Raw genomic sequence first — 5,699 nt, forward strand, 5'->3', positions numbered from 1 at the left:
CAGGTGAATGAGAAACGCCTTGGATCCTTAGACTTTTTGAGTCTTTGGTCAGGTAAGCGTTTGGGTACCTTAACAGGAATGACTCGGCTTCTCTCATGCTCGGTTTCTATGTACTTTATGAGAGGTTCAGGTGTCAATCTCCCCTTGGAGTCTGCGACAAGTTCTTCCTCCAAAACTGCTGTCATAGCATTGCAGAACTTCTTTGGGTTATCTTCTACTCGTCCTGGTAATACTCCTGGTTGTCTCTTCATTGAATCTGCAGTTTGACCAATCTGAAGTTCCAACTTCTTGACATGGGTTGCAAGAGATTCGAACTTCCCATTCAAATCAGTGTAGATACAATCGATCTTCACTCCCATTTCCCTGAATGACTTCTCATTGCCTTGAGTAGTCTGCATCATAGTTTGTTCAAGTGATTTCACCTGATTACTTAGCTGGGAGAGGGTTGCTTCTAATGAGCTGGTATGTGCTTGTTGAGGATTAAATGCTGGTCTTTGTTGGAAGTTTCCTCCTCCATAGTTTCCACCTTGAAACTTGTTTTGAAAACTCCTTTGTTGCTGTGGATAGGGCTGATTTTCGGCTCCTTGGTTTCTGTATGAGAGATTGTTGAAGTTGGCACCAGAGTTCCTAAAGTTGTTGTTGAAAGCTGGACTAAATCGATTATGATATGCCAGGGCTCCCATGAAATTGATTTCTTCCTCTTGGTACAAACCATCTTCTTCATATCTTCCATCTTCTTCATTTCCTACAGCAATATCACAAGCATGTATATTCTTATTTTGAGACTTGAGAAGTTGACTTACCATGCTTTTTAGCTCAGTAATCTCCCTTGATTTATGACTAGTGATAGTCTTCTTTGATCTGTCATACTCAGGATTGTTGTTGCAGTTAGCTAAAGCCAGATTTTCGATGAGTGCTCTCCCTTGTGGTATGGTTTTTGAACTGAAATCTCCATTGCTGGCAGTGTCAAGAGAAAGTTGGCACTTCTGCTAAAGTCCTCTGTAGAAGATGCTTAGCAGGTTTGCTCCAGAGAAACCATGATGAGGGCAATCTCTCTCATACTCCTTGAATTGCTCCCAGGCTTCATAGAAAAATTCTATTGGGCCTTGTTGGAAACTTTGTATCTTTTTTCTCAGTTGGTTCGATCTTGACTTGGTGTAGAAGTGGTTCAGGAAAGCTGACTTGCATTCTTCCCATGAAGTAATAGAACCAAATAGAATAGATTTCAACCATCTAAAAGCTTTATCACTTAGAGAGAAAGGAAAAAGCTTACACTTCTCATAGTCCACAGTTTCTGGAGTTGTTCTCACCATTCCAGAGATTTCCTCAAAAAGATCAATGTGGTCCATTGGATGCTCAATAGAGATTCCATGGAATTGGTTCTGCTTCACCAAAGAGACTATCTGAGGTTTTATCTCATGATATTCCCTTGGTACAGGGATTTGAATAGCTGATCGATTTTGGAAGTGTTGGTGAGGTGCATCAAAATCGGCAATGAGTCTGTTCCGAGGCTGTCTTCTCGCAGGATTGGCAAGCTGTACTGGTCGATTTGCTTCTCTAACAACTGGTGGAACAATGTTTTCATCATTCCTTCGTCCTTCAACATCGGCCTGATCTTGTCTCCTTTGATTACCAGCGGCTTGAGCAGGATTTAGAGGGACTCGGTTTCCCTCTTCATCGAGTTGTGGCTGTCCATCTTCTTCATGATCAGCATCTAGGTCGTCACCATGAACTGAATCACGGTCATCATCTCCAATGTGATCCTCCTAATCACGGTTTAAAAGATTTTCCCGATAGGCATTAGGATTGGCCATCTTGAGCGTTCTTCGTCTGAGTTTCCTAAGTGCTCTTCCGTGTTTGTCAATCTCGTCTAAGGGCAATACGATTTCGTCAGGATCTCTCCTAGTTTTTATGCACCTGTGAGCAAAGAAAGCAAAGATAAAAAGAGGAGTTAGAAAATCTCCAGCAGAACTCGAAAATCTTGAGGTTTAGGATTGAAATTAGATTAAGAAGTCAAGTCAACAGCGACAGATCCCCGACAACAGCGCCAAAAACTTGATGTGGGTGCAGTGGGCAACACAAGTTTTACCCTAGACAAGCTGCAAGTGCACAGCAAACGCAGTAGTACTTAGGGATCGAATCCACAGAGATCTGTGTGTTGAGGACTTCTAACTGATGCTAAAAACAATCGTAAACCTAATCTAATAAAAAAGGGGTTTTGGTTTGTCACTAAATCTAATTATGCAGAGAATTAAAAAGAACTTTAAGTAAAATCGGTTGAAAAAAAGTAAGGAAAAAGCGTTGGGTTCAAGGTTCATCTTTAGGGTTCATGTTCTAAAACACAAGGAATTTAGGCAACGATTTTCTATGACTTTGAAACTAGGATAGTAACATGTAAGATTAGCAACCCCTCGTCACCCTTATCATCTAATCACTTGTTCATGGCAATTAACTCTCGCTCTCATGCCAGAACAAGATCATGCTTTGTAGATCAGAATCCATCTCTGCTTACGTATCCTCCGTAGGTAGCTTTCGTCTCCTACGACGGGGACGTCCATAAGATCCGGTTCAGGCAACCCAGATACAATACTCTCGTGGCTAGGATTAAACCTAGGATCGGATTCTGGGTGATCAATCCAGAATTACCGTTTTGAGAATTGGATGAATGAGAGAATCATGTTAAAAATCGAAATCCTTTTTCCTAAAACCCTAGATGTCATTCGAACATGGGGTCCCTTTGGATTACCCTTTCACCCAACTAGGTGACTACTCAGACATGGTTGAGGTAGACATCATCATCGATTTAGAACTAAGAAGAAGAAAAGTAAAAGAAACGAAGTTCCAGAAAAACTTCTCTTATTGAAGACAGTATGGCGATGAAAACCTTCTACAGATGCATAAAAATAAAACCTAAAACTTTGAATGAGTTTTCTCTCAAAGAGAAGAAAGAGGCTCCTGTACAAAAGACCTAAAAATGAGTATTTATAGTGTTTCTCCAAGTCTTGGGCTTCTAGGGCTTGTAAAATGGGTGCAAGAAGTGTCTTGGGCCTTAGTTGGGCTCCTAAGGTTCGGACATAGGTCCACCGGGGGTGAAACCTCCTGAACCGCGGTGGAAAGAAGGCTGGCCGCGGGTGAAAGCACTTGTGCTTGACTGGGCTTGCGTTGATCGGCCTTCAGTGCATTGATGATATCTTGAGATCTAACTGTTGGATTGATTTGATTCCAAGTGTGTTGGAAATCTGGTTGTCTTCTCTATAATGTCTCCAAATTTGGGGATGATCAGACGGTGAGAGGTTTTATTTGGTTGTCAAACTTCTGACAGCCTGAATTTATCCAAAAATGTACTTTTACTCCAAAATGCACTCCAAAATCCCAAGTTTCCTGAAAAGCCTTTTAAAACTCAAAAACATGGAAAACACTTATAAAACCTTTAAAACTGAGTAAAAACACATGCATAAGATATTGAAAGTGATCCATAAAAGTGGTCAAAATCAGGTGTTATCATTCATCTCAAAAGAGAACAGAAGGAATGATCTAGGACTTGCCACTGATCATTGGAAACAAAACAATCCCAGCCGATTTTCAAGTTTTGGAGATGGAGGACAAAGATAGACCTTTGATATTTGGTCGCCCATTCTTAGCTACTGTAGGTGCTGTTATTGACCATGCAAATCGCTGTTTAGTTTTCTTAAATGTGGACAGGAAAAAGTTCTATAAAACCACACCAGACCAAGCTCCAAATCAAAGGGATAAGGACAAGGAGAAGGTGATGGAGGACAAGAAGGAACTAAAAGCACTTGCATCTAGGCAATTTGGGAACATCAAGATAGTGGCGCCACCAGACATCAGCAAGGAAAACGAGAAAAATCTTGAAGGAATTGTTGAGAAGACAAAATATGTCCTCAAGGATGCAAAAATCCTTAAGAAAAGAAAAGAGATTGCGATTCAAGATGAAGGAAATCCAAAGTTCAGGCTAAGGAGGACAACAAAGACTCTAAATTCAAAGAGTCCTGTCTCTTTTTCTCAATCCTAATCCTGCCAAGAGTCTAGCTAAAAGACTTTAAACAAAAGCGCTTAATGGGAGGTAACCCATTTGGTATAATTTTCTTTTCTTTTTATTTCTTTTCTATTTGATTTCTTTTCTTTTTATGCATTTCAGGCTTTCATAAAACCCAGAAAAAACCAAAAACATTCAAAAAAATCAGAAAATACAAAAAGATAGGAGGAGAAAGCAGGAAAACGGGAGAAACCAGGAACTCCCAAAAAGCATTTGCTGCAGTTGCGGCCGCGATCAATCCAGCCACTGCCGGCCCGTCTTTTACTGCAGCTCGCGTGTTTCAGCCGTGGTCCGACTCAAGTTTACCACGGGCGCGCGCACCTGGCCCGCGGCCGGCCTAAGTGTTTTCCATGTTTTGGAGTTTTAAAAGGCTTTTCAGGAAACTTGGGACTTTGGAGTGCATTTTGGAAACCAAAGAAGACTTTCTCACCGTCTGATCATCCCTAAATTTGGAGACATTATAGATGAGACAACCAGCTTTCCAACACACTTGGAATCAAAGCAATCCAACGGTTAGATCTCATGATATCATCAATGCACTGAAGGCCGATCAACATAAACCCAGTCAAGCACAAGTGCTTTCACCCGCGGCCAGCCTTCTCCCCACCGCGGCTCAGGAGGTTTCACCCCCGGTGGACCTATGTCCGAACCTCAGTAGCCCAACTAAGGCCCAAGACACTTCCTGCACCCATTTCACAAGCCTTAGACGCCCAAGACTTGGAGAAACACTATAAATACTCATTTTTAGGTCTTTTGTAGGAGAGCTCTTTCTTCTCTTTGAGAGAGAACTCATTCATAGCTTTAGGTTTTATTTTTATGCATCTGTAGAAGCTTTTCATCGCCATACTGTCTTCAATAAGAGAAGTCTTTCTGCAACTTTGTTTCTTTTACTTTTCTTCTTCTTAGTTTTAAATCGATGATGATGTTTACCTCAGCCGCCATGTCTAAGTAGTCACCTAGTTGAGTGAATGGGTAATCCAAAAGGACCCCATGTTCGAATGACATCTAGGTTTTTAGGAAAAAGGATTTCGATTTTTAACATGATTCTCCCATTCATCCAACTCTCAAAGCGGTAATTCTGGATTGATCACCCAGAATCCGATCCTAGGTTTAATCCGAGCCACGAGAGTGTTGTATCTGGGTTGCCTGAACCGGATCTTATGGACGTCCCCGTCGTAGGAGACGAAAGCTACCTACGTGATATGTTCATAATTTGCATCATTTAGGTTGCATAAATCATTCCAAATCATGTTTTATTTCATGCATTTTAGGTCCTTAGGGTTTGTTTTAGAACTTAGGAGATGCATTAGGTCCCAATCAGTCTATTGCATGTTTTGAGTGTCTATCAGGTGAATGTGGAGCTGTAAAGATGAATCCAGGAGGTGGAATGGTGAGCAAAGCTTGAAAAAGTGGAAAAATTGGGTCCTGGGAGATTATCGGCCATTCTCGCTGGCCAGGAAGGTTTTACCGGCCATTTCCATGTACCGCGGGAAGCTTTACCGGCCATTTTCATGTACCGCGAATGAAGTGTATCGGCCAAAATCTCCGGGTATGAACGTGTCTCAGAAATCGCCTGTCCGGGGAGCCTTCCGGTCCGATTCAGACGGCGGGTGCTTCATAGAAGTTGGAGAGCATTGCATCA

General features: G+C 41.8%; 1 non-coding gene across 1 annotated transcript; it reads left to right on the top strand.

Moving 5' to 3' along the window:
* The first annotated feature begins 1,032 nt into the window (after positions 1-1,032).
* LOC112083681 lies at positions 1,033-1,139 on the top strand. Its single transcript, XR_002897817.1, has one exon. It is a non-coding gene; the product is annotated as a small nucleolar RNA R71 (small nucleolar RNA).
* Positions 1,140-5,699: the final 4,560 nt, after the last annotated feature.

The sequence above is a fragment of the Eutrema salsugineum genome, unplaced genomic scaffold (assembly GCF_000478725.1).
Source record: "Eutrema salsugineum unplaced genomic scaffold, Eutsalg1_0 scaffold_6, whole genome shotgun sequence".
NCBI classification, from domain to species: domain Eukaryota; kingdom Viridiplantae; phylum Streptophyta; class Magnoliopsida; order Brassicales; family Brassicaceae; genus Eutrema; species Eutrema salsugineum.